Source organism: Felis catus, chromosome C1 (genome assembly GCF_018350175.1).
Source record: "Felis catus isolate Fca126 chromosome C1, F.catus_Fca126_mat1.0, whole genome shotgun sequence".
Taxonomy (NCBI): Eukaryota; Metazoa; Chordata; class Mammalia; order Carnivora; family Felidae; genus Felis; species Felis catus.
In genome coordinates, this window is record NC_058375.1 from 212,705,052 (window position 1) to 212,722,597 (window position 17,546).

The 17,546-nt window shown below is 51.3% G+C and overlaps 1 long non-coding RNA gene across 3 annotated transcripts; it reads right to left on the reverse strand.

Moving 5' to 3' along the window:
- Positions 1 to 384: 384 nt before the first annotated feature.
- Positions 385 to 14,269, reverse strand: LOC102899378. 3 transcript variants are annotated; one of them, XR_002161834.3, is made up of 8 exons: positions 13,773 to 14,269; positions 6,578 to 6,767; positions 4,767 to 5,327; positions 3,483 to 3,789; positions 2,761 to 3,361; positions 1,671 to 1,731; positions 1,321 to 1,509; positions 385 to 1,005 (listed from the first exon to the last, which is right to left on the reverse strand). It is a non-coding gene; the product is annotated as an uncharacterized LOC102899378 (long non-coding RNA). The 3 variants fall into 3 exon arrangements; XR_002161836.3 differs by having other exon boundaries at positions 2,761 to 3,193; positions 13,773 to 14,267; XR_002161837.3 differs by lacking the exon at positions 1,671 to 1,731.
- Between the last annotated feature and the right edge of the window lie 3,277 nt (positions 14,270 to 17,546).

The following is a 17,546-nucleotide window of genomic DNA, read 5'->3' on the forward strand; positions in this document are numbered from 1 at the left end:
TGTCTTTCAAAACTAAAAAAAATAAATATTAAAAAAATTTAAAAATTATTTTAAAAAAGTAAATATTAAAAAAAACCTGTAGAGCAGGTTGGGGTGTGAGGGGCTAGCACGGGCCTGTTTCGAGGTGTGTTTGGGAGTGGGGCAGAGGGACGACCGGCCTGATTGCCCACAGAACTCCAGATAAGGAGGGGCCCTTGTTGGGTCAGCAACCCGGGCTCCCCCACCCCAGCCTCATGAGGCCCAGCACCCCAACACGTAGGCCTCCTCAGGCCCCTGCATCAACATTTCCTGGCCTTAGTTTCTGCATCTGCAAAGTAGGTACTATCTCTTCAGATCGTGGTTAAGATCAAATGAGACAACACGTACAAACCCCTCCAAACTGTGTCAGGTATGGCTGCTGTATCCGTGTGCTAGGGCCACCATAGCAAAAGACCACGGACGTGGTGGGTGGCCTAAACTACAGAGATTTATGTCTCATGATTCTGAAGGCTGGGAGTCCGAGATCAGGATGTCAGCACGGATGGTTTCTTCTAAGGCTTCTCTCCTGGGCTCGTGGTTGGGCATCTTCCTGTTGTGTCTTCACATCGTCTTCCTTCTCTGCATTCTGGGTCCCTAATCAGTTCTTCTTACGAGGACACCAGTCATATTGGATCCGGGCCCACCCTACTGACCTCCTTTTAACTTAACTACCTCTCCAAAGACCCATATCAAAATACGGTTCACATTTCGAGGTCCTGGGGTTAGGACTTCAACATGCAAACTGGGGGGGACACAAGTCAGCCCAGAACAGCTGGTGCTTAGGACACATAGCTATTAATTCCAGTCAGCAAATGCTTTCTCTATGCCAGAAATGCTTCCAGGCTTTTAGAAAGGCATTAAAGAACAAAGCAGACCCAGACCCTTATCTGTGTGGGGCTTCATCCTGGGGGTGGGGAGAAAGGCGTAGACATCACACAGCCAACACAACGAAAGTAAACCGTATGGTGTCCTGGAAGGTGATCAATTCTATGAAATTTAAAAAAAAAAGAGAGAGCAAAGTGAGAGGACTCCGGAAATAAGGGTTGAAATTTTGAACAGAGTAGTCAAGGTAGGCCTTGTTCAGGCAACATTTGACAAAACCTTCAGTGAGGATTTGATCTGTTATTCCTAGGAAATCATAGCAGATTCATTGGGCTGTGAACCCCCTCATCTCTGCTCGCCAGCCCCCCACACCCACAGCTCTAGTATCAGAGAAGAAAAGGTGCCCCTGCGACAAAAGATCTGACTTTGGCCCTTGACTCTGTTCCTTGTTAGCTGTGCGATACAAGGCAAGTCACTCACCTTCTCTAAACCTGCGATCCCATACCTTCGGGCCATCACCTCCGTGCGGTGGGGTCAGGGAAGAGGCCCAACCATCCATGGGCCAGGCTGCTCTGGGGCTGGGGTAGGTGCTGAGGTTTCAGAAGGAGCTACCAGACTTTGCATAGGAAGAGCTGGGTCTCAGTGAGGACTGTGTTCAGCTGCAGAGAACTGAAAACCAGAGAGTAACAAGGCCTTAAACAAAGAAGAGATTTTTTTTTAAAACTCACACAGCAAAGTTAAGTTTGGAGTTGGCAGTCAACAGTTGGTGCTGTTGTGTAAGGGTGTCGGCCAGACTCCTTGTCCCTTCCTCCTCCAGCACACTTTAGCACCTGACTTCTCTCCTCATGGGTGAAAGATGGCTGCTGTGCCTCCAGGCATCCAATCTGTCTTCTAGGAAGGCAAAAAGGGATAGGGTGAAGTCAGCAGTCAGAGGCTAAGGGCTGACGAACATGCCAGATGAGTCATTTCTTTTTTTAATAACTCCCTGCCGACTTCCTTCTTATTCCATTGGGCAGAACTGGGTCAACGTGGCCACCACTAGCTACAAAGGATCCAAGGAAGCATTTTACCTGGGCACATGGCTACCCCCCAATCCCAGTCAGGGTCCCGCTGGTAGGAAGAAGGGGAAACTAGACATTGGGTAGAGGTCTGCCCCACTGCTCTCAGCAGAGCTTGGTACGGTGAGGGTGGGTGATGCACCAGACCCCTGCCGAGGCCAGAACTGGAGCCAACAGGCTGGCCCCGGGACCACCCCCACCAGCAGCAGTGGCCCCAGAACTGGCAGGAGAGTCCAGAGTTGGGAGGGCAGAGCCTGGGGCCGCGGGTCTAGAGAGCCTGCCTGGCATGAGCAGGCCAGGGGTAGGTAGATTTTTTCCCTTCTCCAACAATGTGCCCTCTCCTCCCATTTACACATGGGGCCCCTGTGGGCCAGCGTCCACGGCTCCTATCCTACAGACTGGCGTCCTCTTATCGCTCACACATACTCGTCACGGGGGCTCCCTGATGCTGTGAGCATGGTACTAATGGGTGAGGGATGGAGATCACCCCGGATCGCTGCTTCCCAAAGGTCTTCCCTCTCCATTCTGCCAAAGAAGGAATGCGAAGCTGGGAGACGGGGTCTGTGTGCTAGTTTTATTGTTATTCCTTGGGAATCGGGGCCAGCTTGCACTTGCTGAGGCCTTTCGCGGACAGGCCATTCTCTATTCCACCAATTCCCAAGGCTGGGACGTACAAGCAAGGCGTTGCGCTGGAAAGGGGATGAAGGCAGTTATGTAGGGAGAGGAACCCCAAAGTCATATTTCAATGGATGCTGCTGCTGGGCATGTGGGCCGTCTAGCAGGCTGCAGGGAAGGTTCTTGCTGCCGTTAGCTTATGCTGAGCCATTTATGAAAGGGCACGGGGAGCTCACCCTCACCACACCTTGTCAGGAAGCGCTCCGGAGCCCCCCTGCTCATGCTCATTGTGCTCCATTCCCCAGAAGGTTCCAGCACACCTGCAGTTCAAGAAACGTCCTGACCAGTCTTGCATTTGCAACTGTCTCAGAGACTGTGAAAGCCGGGGCTGGTGGCCCGGGAGGGAAGACCCCAGAGTGGAGAGAGATGAGAAGATGGGGCACCAGACAGGACATTCTGGGGACAGGGACTGTGTTAGTGGGCTAAGGCCACCATGACAAGCATCACAGACTGGGAGGCTTGAACAACTGAAATTTATGTCGCCGCCGTCCTGGAGGTCTACAAGTTCAAGATCGTGTCTGCAGGGTTGGTTGCTTCAGAAGCCTTTCTCCTTGGCTTGTAGCTGGCCATCTTCTCCCGTGTCCCTAGATGATCTTCTGTCTGCGGGTGTCCAAGGACTCCTGTCATAATGGATTAGGGCCCACCCTCCTTTTAACATAATTACCTCTTTAAAAATCCTGTCTCCAAATACAGTCACACTGTGAGGTGCTCTAACACGAAACTGGGGGGGGGGAGGGGGACACAGCTCAGCCCATAAGAAAAACCATCCGATGTGAGTGGGGTGGACACTGTGTGGGAGAGAGTAGGGGACACTGAGGAGGCTGCCCAGCTCCCCGGCCCCCGCTAGTGCCACCACCTGGGTCGTCCCCGCTCCACCCACAACTCCCAAGGTGCCACTTTGCTCCTTACCTCTCACACCAGCCCCGGCGCCTTCTAAGGCAAGATTAGCTTTTCAAACAACCTCCAAGGCTTAATGTCAGCACCCGCTCTTTGCTTGTGGTGACTGATGGAGGGACCTTCAGGCAAGGTCAGCAAGGAGGCTGGCACGGGGTGCAGTGGGTGAAGATAGGGCTTTCTGCTTGCTCCTGCCCCAATACCCCAGGAAGGTGCCTGCCCAGGCCTCCGTCCCAGTTGGGTTTGCCCCGTGGCGGTCACAGCTTGCTGGCCCGGGGAATGTTCTGACCTGCCTCTGGCCACGCTGCCAGAGCCCACGGATCTGGAAGGGGAATGAGGAAGCAGAAGAGGAAGCAAGGTCAGGAAGGAGAGGGAGGGGAAGGGCAGGGGCTCCCCCTTCCCTCATGCCTGGCCCCTGCGGGACTGGGGAGCCCATACGAGAGATGGCATCTCTGCTGGGAGCCATACCCCCTGCCCAGCTTAGCCCTGGGTGACCTGCTCTGCCTCTGGTGACCCGGGCAAAGCACACTGTTCCTGCACACACTTGTGCTTTCTGAAATTTGAGGAGGCCAGGGGGGTAAGGGGGGGTGGGTCCTGCACAGCCCAGGCCCAGCTGGTCGGGCTAATTTTAGGTTTTTCCCCAGCCTGACAGAGGCCCACTAATCTCCATCTGCCTAGAGAATGCACATTGATCAGACGCTGCCTTCACCCATGGTGTCCCGCACACCCAGCCTGCAAGAAATCACCTTCCTCTATCTCATTTCGATCCCTCTTTTTACCTGCCCCGACTCCACCCCTCCAAAGAACGTTGCCTTGACCACCACCTCCCAAAGAGCGCTCTCCTCTCCCAGTGCCTGGGGTAACTGCAGATTTGAAGGCACAGTGGAGCCCTGTGTTCCCAGCGCTGGCACGTACCGGGCCCCAAACAAGCACTAGGTAGTGTGGGTGGAATGAATGAGTGAATGAATGACCACCTTATTACACAGCGGCGTCGTGTGCTATGTAGAGGTTAGGTCTAAAGTGAGCGAATAAGTTGTGAAGAGCTCGAAGTTTAAATCACCCTTGAAACTCCAACAGGAAGGCATAAATCTCTCGGTAAGTCCAGTGGGACCATATTGCCTCCACAAGACCTGTCTCCTCAGACAAGCACCCCCCCACTCCCCACAAAACCTAAGGATAGGGACCTAGTACTCCCCCGACTCCCCACGGACCCCCAGATGTCTTCCCAAGGTTTTGGGGCTGACAGGTGCTTTGCAGGGATTCTCAGGGTTTATGCAACATGTCCCCCAAAGAACTCACGTCTAGAAATCTTAAAAATAAGAGGCTCTCCATTCTCTTTCATGTTCCTCCAGGGGCTGCTCCTCTGTTGCCATGGCAGCCAGGGCAGGGTCTGGTGGCTCCTCAGAAGGTCCAACCGGCCGAGGATGAAGCCAGTGAGAGGCACAGAGGTGGCCCCAGGGCAGACAGCAGAAAATGGAAACCTGTCGTGAACAGCCACTATGCCCAAGTTTTAAAGAACCCCGAAGTATAGGGGAAACACTGCACCTTGAGGCACAAGAAGGGAAGTCCTCGGCTAGAGCCCAAAACTACCAGCCACGAGAGGACAGCTGTTCCTCTTACCTTACCCAGATAGTATTTTCCCCACCTTTTTACTCGACAATTTCCAAACATAGACAACAACGGAAAGAACATACATACAACCACTTGTGAAGCCTCCATCCAGATGCAACAACTGCTGACCTTTTGGGCTCGTCTCCATCCACCCACCTGTATGTGAAACGTCTGATGACGTGTTGTAGACATGGTGACCCAGCAGCCCTCATTGTCTTACGTGGCATCTCCGAAGAATTGTCCGTTCTCCTGCAGAATCGCAAAACCTAGTGTAATGGGTATTTGAATCACAACAACAACAGCAACTTGTAACTAATGCTTTTTCTAAGTCAACAAGCTTGGCATGGCTAGGAAAATAAGGGAGGGTCAGTGATTGCGGAGTAAAATCATGCCAACCCAAGCCTGGGTTTGTCCTCAAAAACTTCTCAATCGGGTGCTCATCACAGAAGAACAAGTGAGCTTTTCAGCTCTGCCAAACGTCTACCCAGGAAGCCTCTAGGTATATAGTTAACAACAAGCCTGAAAGTCATGTATTTTACACTTCCCGGAATAATGTTTCGTGAAACTGGGGCTATTCAACAAATGTATGCTGATCACATAGCAGGTGCTTAATAAGTCCAAGTGCAAATCGCCTTGGGGAAGTGTCAAATCTTTGGAGCCCACCATCTGGGTCTGCAGGAGGCTGGCTCAGCCTCAGCCAGCCCCAACTGGGCCTCGGAAGAATGGCCTCTACGTACTCAAAGAGGGTCCTTTTGGTCCCATTGGACACCAGGTCTAGTGGCTCTAAGACCTCCCTAGCCATCCCCAATCCTTTCTTTTCTTCGTGTCTCATCCTTAACTTATTTGTGGCCAGTATCTATTTTCTCACCATGGGTTAGTCTTACTTCCCCAACCAGAGTCTAACACCTTCCCCTCTTCCCGCTGCAGCTCAGAGCTCTTTAGCCAGGGTTCCTTACGGACTCCATGCCACGTACTATGCTTAACCCCTTCCAAACTCAATCTCATTTAATCCTCACAAAACCCTATGGCCGAGTCCTAGCATGATCCCCGGTTTATAGATGAGGAAACTGAGGCTCAGAGAGATGAACAGAAGTCACACAACCAGTGAGGAACAGAGGCAGAATCTGAACCGGCCACTCAGGAGCCAAGTCCCAGATTTTTAGCCACTAGGTGCCAGAGATGGGACGTAGGGCAGTAGGGCAAAGGGGACTGCGTGGGTTCCCATGCCGATGGGTGTGGCTTGGGGTGAGGGAGCAGCCGGTTGAGGCTCAGTGGACAGAGCCGCATTGTCACCGTCGCCATGGTTCTCTGTTCCGAGCGTGAGTCGTGCGTCCTACAGAAAGAGTCCCACAGAGCAAGGGACTCAGTTTCCTCTGCTAGCTTTCCCTCTATAAATACTCAGGACACACGGGCAGTTGTGAGAAGTGCAACTTGCTTCTCCCTTATCATCGCCCCTCCACCCCACCGAGCAAATGTCCCAGGGGAGGGCCTCAACCCACCCATTTGTGTCCCCTGTACTACTTCAGGGATCGCAGTCAGGTTGTGTCCTGAGATCCTGGCATCGTCTCCAGCAGGAAGGGCTTCTCCGCAGCAGAGGACCGCAGGTAGAGACCCCACATTCTTCCACAATCTGTAGGACAGCTGTGTGGGTCACAAGGGAGGCCAGAAAAGAAGCAGAGACGGTGGCACCTGAGGAGAGAATAAAAGGCTGCCCCAACAGACTCCTTCATTGTTTGACTCATTCGTTACTCAGAAAACGCGAAGAAGGAAACAAAGAAATCTCAGCCAAACCAAATCTCTTTTTTTGGTTTTGTTTTTTCTTTTGAGCAAGGACTTTGTATTTGTACACGAGGAATGGATGCGTAGCAAAGTATGCCATTAGCTTAAAAAACATTAATAAGAGCTTGAACTTCCACCTTGGTCTGTGCTCCATCCGCCTGGGGACACTTTAAGATTTCTTGTGGAAGTTAAGAAAAACATCTAGGTGCCATTCAGCTTCTACAGAGGAAAAAAATCGCCTTGCAAGTCAAGCTATTGCCTTGAAAAAGATGTTCTAAATTACTTGATCTCTCCCTGCCGTCCCTCCAACTTAGCTTTTAACAAAACGTGCTCTCCCCATCCTGTGTAGAAACCCCCTCCAGCCCAGGAAAAGGCAGAACAAAGCCGGAGCAAAGCAGGTGGGGGTGGGAGGGAGGGTACAAAGCAACCTCATGTATGTCCCAGTCAGTGGGAGGTGTGTAGGGTCTAACAAGAGCCAGGTGATAGTAGAGGGGAACCCTTCTCCGCCACCAGCCCTACCCCACCCCTGCTCACTACTCCCTGGTCAAGTCTCTGGGGAGACGATACTCATAGCTGCTTGGGATGCGGCCACATCTATGTCACCCTGAGGGTTAGGAGAACCTCAGCTCCGGTTTCAGCTCTGAAAGCCACGCTTGGATCCTGGGCTGCACGTGAGTGGAACTTCGAAGGAACTACAGTGTAGACGGGGAGCTTCTCAGTGGGGGACAATGCAACAGGGGAGTTCAGGTGCAAGCAGACGCCTAGCGGAACCAAGTGCAAGCTCCAGGCTGACCACACAGGGGCCCGTGGCCCTGGCAGGAGCGAGGTAGGACGAGCCAGAGGTGCGACGCTGCTGGGAGCATTGCGGAGCCACAGATGGTCTCTGAGGACGCAGCAGCTGGTGTTCAAGGTCATCGCCCCTGACCCTGCAGAGCTGGCCTGGGGATGGGTGGGCATCTTTGCATAAAGGCCAAGAGGCTCCCAGAACAAAAGCAGCCCAGATCTTGGCCCCAGGGCTCTCGGGCTTCAGCGTCACATGAGCACCTCTGATGAGCTGAGGCTGTCCCAAATGAAGATCTGTGCGGGAAGGCGCTCAGAGGGAAAGTCACCGTGAGGACGGTGGTGACAGGTCTCAGGGCCCAGGTTCAACACAAGGGCTTTCAACAACCCGGCTTCCCCCCCTGGAGTGGCTTTCAGAGACAGTGGCCGAGTATGAGGCTGTAAACTGAACATTCAGGAAGCTGAGGGTGGGGCTCTTCTGCCGTCTGAGCTAAAAGCGGAGTAAGGGCATCATCCCAGGCAAGAACAAGGAGGCCTTCTTCCACGCAGCGCCTTTTCCCAGCAGCAACTCCCCATGGAGGGGGCAGGAGCGGCGGCAGCCAAAGTGAGCGGTCGGACTGAAGTCTCCACCCACTTTCCCCTGACACTGGGGATCCTGTGCCATCTGGAGTGCGTGGATCCAGGTCCTGGCCCCTTCTGTCCCTCTGCTGACCAAGATCCTGAGCCCCTCTCCCGTCACAGACCGGAATCCCAAAGCGCCATAGTTCTGCGGTCCAGTGTGAGTGCCCGCAGAGGGGCCTGGCTGTCCAGCTACTGGGAGAGGGGGCCACATCCCCCCTTCTGGTCCTGTACTGAGGCCCCACACAAGAGTGAGCACCTGTGTGCCACCCTGCGGTGCCCACCCCCAAAGAGGGATACCTGTGGCTTCAGGCCCTTCATTCACCCGATCAGTACCCGCCAGCCTGGGCCCTTGACCCACAGCCACTGCAGCACACCCACATCCAGAAGCCTGCCCACCCTGCGGGCAAGTGAGCCAAGCACACACCGGGCTGTTCTTTCCTTCCATCCTTTGCTTGCGATCCCCTCTCTCCTCTTCCTACCCAGATTTGCCTGGCTGATGCTCAGAGATGCAGCTTAAGCACATCTGGACTGGCTCCAGAGAGCCGTCTCTGAATCCCTAGTGTGGATTAAACTTCCGCACTTGCTACGACCTTGCTTCTAGTATGTCATTCGTTCCTCTAAGGGATACTTAAGTACCTACTATGCACCTGCCCCAGGTCCCGGGGATGCAGCGGTGAACAAAAGAACCGAAAGCTACCTTCTAGTGTGTGTGAGGGAAACAGAACAATAAGTAAGTAAGCTACATGGCCTGTCAGAGTTGAAGTTCTATAAAGGTAAACAAAGTAGCAAAGGGGATGAGGCCGGAGAGATCAGTTATGGGCGCATCTCTCTCACCGTGTGCTCCCAGAGGAAAGGCATTTGGTTGTGTTTACCTTCTGCCTTGCCAGGCACCCTACTGAGTGGTCCTCTCTCCCAGCGTTGCCATACGCGTGGCCATTTGCCCCTTCAGACCCCAGAGATCCCTGGGTGTCTGAACCTGTGCTTCTCCCTCCCCAGACGACCCAACGAGCCTCCCAGGAGCAAGGGCCCAAGAAAGTCAAAGCAAGGCTTCTCCCCGGATCCCAGGACCACCCGAGGAAACTCTGCCAATTCAGGCCTTCTTGAAACCAACTCTGGGGATTGGGCCAATGTCATTTCTGTGAGCCCTCAAAGAAGAGGAGTTCAGGCAAAGAATCAATCCAAATTCTGAATCACGATGCAGTAGTGACAGCCAGATGACTAGCAGACAGCCCTGCCCAGATAACTTCAGAGGAACCATAATCCACTCAGAGACCCTGGCTCTGGTCATGGGGAAAAGAAGCCAACTTTAGTGCTGTTTTCTAGAAGTTTCTTTTTCATGGTTTATTTTTTTTTTAATCAGTTAGGCTAGAAATGGGTATCATTTCCTTCCAGGCCACAGCTCACATAGCACCTTGTGTTTCAGGAGATCCCTCTCCACTTTTCCCATGGATTGTCCCTGACCCAACGTGACCTAACCACCTTCTCCTGGGGATGTGGAAGTGAGTCCCGAGTTCCAGAGGTGCTGCGGCTTTTCGGAAGCTAGCTCGTGGGCAGTGCAGCTGAGAGGTGACATGTGTCAGCGCCGCACGTGAGGCAAAGCTCCACAAGCCGTCAAGGGGACCGTGGCACAAGTGTGCAGAGAGGTGGGGGTTGTGAGAGAACGACAGACACAGAGAGATGGAGAGGTGGAGAGAGGCAGAGAGAGGGAGAGAGAGACAGAGACAGACTGGGTCTGGTATGTGCTGGGATACGTGCAATGGTAAAGGCACACCCAGAAGGGGGGCACGTGGCTCTGCCTCAGGACGCCAGACAGGTAAAGCTTCCTGGCAGAGAGGTGACGCCCGAGGTGAGCACTGAAGGTGAGTAAGAATGAGGCAGGGACGAAGAAGAGGCAAAAGGGAGTTTCAGGCTGTGTGTATCAAAATGCAGAGGCATGAGGCATCACGCCATGTGCTGGGAAGCCCAGAGGGTCTGGAATGACTGGGCAGGGAGTAAGACAAAAGAAAGAGCAGGAACTGAGACCCGAGGGCACATACGTCATCCCGAGGAACTTGGCTTTGGTGGCCAGCCATGCGGCCATGTTCATGGGGCAGCTAGAGATATAATCTACGGGTGATAGAATAATTTTTTAAACCTTAGAAGCAGTATCAGGGCTGAAGATATATATCAAAGCACTGACACCATAGAGGTCATAGAAATTCTAACGTGGATGAGAAAGGAGGCAGGGTGTGAAAGAAGAGAGTACCACACTGAGCACAGAACCCTGAGGAGTCAAGACTCAGGTCTCCAGACCCTGAGCCTCCATCAAGGAGTCTCAGAAGCACTGGTTAGTGAGTAGAAGGACTGACAGACAAGAGAGAGGCTATCTTGGAAGCCAAGGAAGCGGGAAGCCCCAAGAATGAGATCGTTGTCACCATGTCGAATCAACAAAGCAGTCCAGAGAGAGAGGGAATGAAATGTGTCCAGTGGGCTTGATAATCTGGAACTCATTGGAGACTTCTGTAAACAGTCATAGAGGCAGAGTGGATGGGGAGTGACTGAGTGGTGAGGGACTTCTACCCAGTGGAGATGGCTGTTCTATTAAGCTCAGGGCAAAAGAAGGGGAAAGAGGAAGTACGAGGTCAAAGGAAGGTGCTTGTGGGGGGTGGGTGGGGGCTTGGGCCTGTTTCCAGGCGGAGGGTAAGTGGGGAGAGGTTGAAGACATCAGAGGGCAATAAGAGTGGATGGGGTAAATTCTGGAGGCACCAGAGGAAACAGGATCGAGTGTGTTGGTAGAAGGGCTGGACTTGACCAGAGACAAGGGGTGGGGGGTGGGGGGGGGGCTGTGTGACACACAGGGGAAACACATAGTTCATAGCGGGGTGAACACTGGAGAGAAATATTAATAAGAACTGGCCTGAAGAACCCGACCCTTTCCACAAGGAGTCCAAAATAACTGCCCAATTCCAAATCAATGGCTCCCTCTTACCATCACCCCAGGAATGAGGAAGGATCAGGGTTGGGCTCAGAATATGAGCAGTTTGTATCAGATATTTCAGGCATGGAATAGTTCTCGGTGACGGCCAGATATTTTGGGCATGGATAGTTCTAGGCCCGAGCTTTGGAGATGGTATGGTGCTGAAATGGAGCAGAGGTAAGAGTCATTGGAATTGAGGAGATCAAAGAAATCTGAGGCTAGGCTCCTGAATAGGCGTACCGGGTAGGAATGATATTCAACGGCAAGCAATAGAAAATGACTACAGAGGCTTACGTGAACACAGGATATACATAACAGGAAGTCCAGAAACGGACAGTTGTTAATGATGACAGGGTGATCTCGGTCATTTATTTCCTCATGGTTCAAAGGTGGCTGCCCCTGCCCCAGCCTTCACATGTGCAGTCAACAAGAGAAGAAAGAGAAAAGGTGGTACCAGCCATAACAATGATAGGTGTTCCCTGTTATTAGGAAAGCAAAAGCATTTCCAGAAGACATTGCTTCACCCCGCCCCCCTGCCCCCCGGAGATCCCTGCCTAGCTCTCCTTGAGAAAACAGTCACATGGTCTTCCCTGGCTACAGGAGAACTGGGCCAACTGGGAATGAGACTGCCATGATAGATTTAAATCCTGGGGGCTGGGCACACGGCTGCATGGAACTAAATTCAAGGAAGAAGCAGGGACTGGATATTGGTTAGGCAAGGGTGAGCTCCGTTGCAACGGGTCTTGTCCTGCTCCAGAGGGGTAGGACTCAGGCCAGTGAGGGGCAGGATCAGAAGGAGAGTAACAGGAAGGTAGTCAGAGGCCAGAGCTTCAGGGTCCTTGGACTCCATGCCCAAGTTTACTTTGTGCTCGAGGGGGAGCTCTCAGCAGGTGCACTCAGGGAGATGGACGAGCCAGCCTCGGTAGATGTAGTGGGGTGGGGGAGGGGGGTGGGAACGATCATGGCACCAGTTTGGGTGCCAAACTGCCCTGTCCCCCGTACTCTCTTTAGGCCTCTGGGCCCCCCAGAGATAGGCAACCCAGGATGCGTGTTATACTGCTCTGTGCGCGAGCGAAGTCAAGACCCTGTGGCGTACCATGGGAGGGGGCTCGGGTCAGATCAGTCCTCCGCAGGCTTCAGGGTCCCATCCCTCCAGCCTCTTCTGCATGCCTTGTGGTCCTCACCATGGTCCTCTCATTGGATGCTGGGCTTCTTGCCCAGCACCCTGAGGCTCCATGCCCCAGCAATGCTGAGTAAGAGCTTCCCAGGACTCCTGCCTCCACCCCGTCCCCGGGGCCCTCGGGTCCCACTAGAAGAACAGACACAGCAACAGAGGGAAGGACCATGGGCGAGACACTGGCCGTGAGGGGCCAGCGAGGGTGGGAGGGCAAAGCTGACCCCGTTTCCAGCCTGGGTGACCCATCCTGCAGGCCATGGCAGTCCAGGGGAGTTGGGAAGCGTTGGCATCCCAGCGTGTGGCCTGGACATGAGGCTTTGTCTCAGATCAGCCTGACAGCGAGTAGATGAGCCCCTCTTACTGAGCTCCTCCTGCCCCTCTGCCCTGTATCCATTTCACCAAATGTGTCCTGCACCCTCTAGCCACAGGGCCTTTGTACAAGCTGTCTGTCAGTCTTCCTGGAATACTCCTCCCCACACTGTTTTCCAAGTTAACTCCCACTCTTCCTTTTGACCCTGCTTAAATATCTCTTCCTAAGAATGTCTCTCCTGACCCTTTGATCAGTTCTTTCTCTGTTTTCCCTCATAGGAACATGTGATTCTATGTTGGTTAAGGGAATTAGCATCAGCTACTGAGTCAAATCTGAGGTCTCAGTGAGCAAGCACAACCCTCCTTGATCCTGTAGCTATGCCGTTTGGAACACCCGGTGCCCAAGGTCATCAAGCAGAGCAAAGAGAGTTGAAACTGACATCCCAGCTCTCAAAGTCTTTCCACGGAGGCCCCACACAGCACATCTATTGAAGGTTCTTGACCAGCATGAATCACATGGCCCCAACCTAAACTGTAAAGGGGCTGGGGAAAGGAGGGGAAAACACAGAATATTTGGGGAACACTGTCTCTGTGCAGCTTTTTCTGAGAAGCATTTTTTTAATGTTTATTTATTTATTTATTTATTTATTTTTAATGTTTATTTATTTTTGAGAGAGAGAGAGAGAGAGACACGGAGCATGAGTGGGGGAGGGGCAGAGAGAGAGGAAAACACAATCCGAAGCAGGATCCAGGCTCTGAGCTCTCTGCACAGAGCCTGACGCGGGGCTCGAACCCACAAACCATGAAATCATGACCTGAGCCGAAGTCAGATGCTTAACGGAATGAACTACCCAGGTGCTCCTTCCTGAGAAATTTTTATTTATTATTTTTATTTTTTTGAATGCTTATTTATTTGACAGAGAGAAAGAGAGCAAGCACGTAGGGGAGGGGCAGGGAGAGAGAGGGAGAGAGAGAATCCCAAGCAAGCGCTGCACTTCAAGCCCAACACGGGGCTTGAACTCACGAACTGTGACATCATGACCCGAGCCGAATTCAAGAGTCGGACGCTTACCTGACTGAGCCATCCCCCAAAATTCCTGAGAATCTTCTGAGATGCCATCGATGGCCCTTGCTAGGCTATGAACCCCACGAAGGCAGGAACTGTGTGTGTTGATTGCCGTTCGTCTTCAGAGCACCTGTACAGAGTAGCTGTTCACTAAATACGAATGAACAAATGGGCGAATAAAGCCAGACAAGCAGACAACGTGCGCCGCAGATGGGAGTTCGCATCTGGAGACACCGAGCCTCGGCTCGCAGGGGTGAAGTTGAGGTAGGGAGCGGGGCAGAGGCTCATTGAGACAGAGAGGAGCAGGGAGATCTGATAAGCAGAGGCGTGAGTGGATTATCCCGGCAGTTTCCAGCTCCCTAAATCCGATTTGGTTAATCTCCTTGCTGTGCTGTGGCCCCTGGCTGCCTGGGAGCTGGGGAAGTTTGCGTGGCCTTTGCCGACAGCCACTCCTTCCCCTCCGACCCAACGCCACCAAAAACAATGTAGCCACGGCCGCGGAATGGTCTCTATAATTAGGCGCCGTGCAGAGGGGAAGCGGTCACCGAAAGTCAGTTAGTTGTTTCAGCTCAGTTAGCTGTCAGGCCAGCTTAAAGGGGAGACTCTGTTTTCCAGGACAGGTGGCTTAGACCCTGGTCCCTGACTACTGGCGGGCAGGGGTGGGGGGAGGAAACTGCTCAGGGAAACAAAGCCTGCAAACCTCTGGAGAGGCAGTGAACCCTAGAACAATCTGAACTCAGCTCTGCCTCTTGTTAGCTCTGTGGTTCTGGCCACCTTACCCATCGTCTCCGAAAAATTCTTTGTCATCAGTTTGAACATGTACTCCTCCCTCCCCCCGCCCCGCACTTTAACACCTCTGAAATTCAGATGCAATTTGCAATCAGTGACAGGTTACCCTATAGATGATTGTGGGTTGTTGTTGTTGTTGTTGTTGTTTTTTAATGTTACATAAAGTAATGGTGAGTCTAATGCCAAGGTGTGCTGGATTTAATGAAATATGGTTATTTCCATTTTATTTTTGGATCAACAAGCACATGGGCAAAGCCTGTGGCACAGGACCTGAACATACTAGAGACTCAAGAAAAATTTGCTATTTTAACCCTATTACTTCAACATATGTAAAACATCTTCGGGGGCACCTGCGTGGCTCAGTCGGTTAACTCTTGATTTTGGCTCAGGTCGTGATCTTGCGGTTCATGAGATCAAGACCCACGTCGGGTTCTGTACTGACAGTGCAGAGCCTGCTTGGGATTCTCTCTCTCCCTCTCTCTGCCCTTCTCTCTCTCTCTCTCTCTCTCTCTCTCTCTCTCTCTCTCAAAATAAATTAACTTAAAAAAAAAAAGTCTTCCAAGTCTCTGTAAATTGTTTGACTCCTAGCCTCAGGCTCTGTATGAGCCTTAGGAGGAATCCTTGCAAGACTTGGGTGATGTGCTCTGACTTTGCAGGTGAGACTAGAGTAAAGGCTGGAAGATTGAGGGAGGGGAAGGGCAGAGAGAATTTAGCAAGAGGAAATGCTAAAGGTGAAATATTAATCAATCACCTCATTGAAACCCTACAATGGCAATTTAAATGTAAAAGATGCTGGTTCCAAGCCCGGGAATGGCAAAGAATGAAGCCTGGTGACTGACTCAGCCAGGGGCAAAGAACATCTAGAACAATAATCCTCAGCCTCAGAGAGCCAGTCCTGAAAGAATCAAGAAACCATGAACTTTGATTATTGTAAAGTTGGCAGCTGAAAACACACGACCTTTTCTTTTCTTTTTTCCTTTTAATGGGAAAGCTAGAGCCCATTGCTTGGCACAAAGCTCCCGACTGATTCTCAAAGAAATGAAAAAACACTGTTAGGTTTATGGAAGTAGATCTGGAAAGAATGCCTGAATTTACCTCAGCTTAGAATCCAGCCGGTTCCCCCACTTACTGCCACCCCACCCCCCTCCACAAGTGATTTGTTCAATTTGGGTTGTATCAATTTTATTTTTTTAATGTTCATTTATTTTTGCGAGAGAGTGAGAGAGAGGGCGCACGTGGGTTAGGGGCAGAGAGGGAGACACAGAATCCGAAGCAGGCTCCAGGTTCTGAACTGTCAGCACAGAGCCCGACGCGGGGCTTGAACCCACGAACGTGAGATCGTGACCTGAGCCGAAGTCCAACGCTCAACCGAGCCACTCAGGTGCCCCTGTATCGATTTTGTTAAAATTTTGTTAGTGTGTGAATAGCTGGGTATTTGTACTTGAGTGTAATGTTTGAACGTTTCATTTGGTTTTTGAAATGCTTTTTACAAAAAGATTTCGTTTCTTAATGGGGTGGGGTAATATTTAGAGTAAAATCAAGGTCTGATCTGTATGGATCTGGAGAAGTTCTCTGCAGGATGCAAAGTGTTTACGGTTTTGCAGGTCTCAGTTACAAGAATCAGGGGAGGACGTTAGACTATCAAGATAAATAAGCTTACCAAGAAATTCGTGTAAGTAGTGACTCAGGATGCTCATTATTTGGAGGAAAGGGAATTATTAATGAATCACTGTAGGGGTAGAACTGCCAATTGTTACGTTACCTTTGTGGCTGAACAGAGCCCAGTGAAAATGCTCGGTTTTGTACATAATTCACCATACGGTTATGTAAGTGGGGCCAATTCTGCTCAAGGAAAGTATAAAGCTGTATGACAGGATGATACTCAGAAAAGACAGATCACACAAAAACGCAGAACTGAGTTTCTGATCATAAGATAGCTTGGCAAGTATCAACATGTTTATAAATATTTTCTATGATGTAACATGTGCTTTAATTTAATCAAGATGCCTTTTCTTTGGAGATAATTTGTGTTAAAACAGTCAGTCATGGAACTTACGTTTGAAATGCTGAGATGGAAAATGGGCTGTTTTAATGTAATTTTAATTGAAAACATTCCATGTTAGGGTTAATTTCCTTGGTAACTTTGATGCGCACACGCAATGATTATTGGTGAACTCAACAGGATTTTACGTTTTTAGCTGTATCTCATCTACCCACAACCTGGCCTGTCTTCTGGGGTGGTTTGTGGTGAAATCACCATAAAATAGGCCTGGCCATCTGAACCCTTGGGATCGACCCAAGCTTACAAACAGACAACAGACACTTTTTAAAAACATTTTTTAACGTTTATTTATTTTTTGAGCGAGAGACAGAGTGTGAGCGGGGGAGGGGCAGAGAAAGAGGGAGACACAGAATCCGAAGCAGACTCTAGGCTCCGAGCGGTCAGAACAGAGCCCGACGCGGGGTTCGAACTCATGAACCGCGAGATCATGACCTGAGCCAAAGTCTGCTACTTAACCGACTGAGCCACCCAGATGCCCCAACCATAGACACTTTGATTGAACATGTTACATTGTTGATACTTTATATATGTTGAAAGTAATTTTTATCTCCTTTAATTTGAAACTTGCTTACTGCTTAGTCAGTAGCTCTCCCTCAGTTTGTTCCTGTAATGGCTGGAAATGTACTGGCGGGATCCTGGGGGTGGCTGGGAAAGCGCGCAGAGAATTTGGAATTGCTCGGGCTGGATGCGCTGGGGTGTGCAGAAGCTGCGTGGAGACCGTGACTATATACATGGATCTTCAGCCTGGAAGAAATCAAGCTCCAGTTTGATCAATTTGATCTGGGCCATCTCCAGTGCATTTTACGCACCTTATATACTGTTACGTCCTGTTCCTCAGCCACTGTGGCGATCCAAATAACATCTCCTGCATGATCTTAAAATAGCTGAAGAGATTCCGCTCCCTCTTGGGGGTCCTGCTGGCAGGTGGG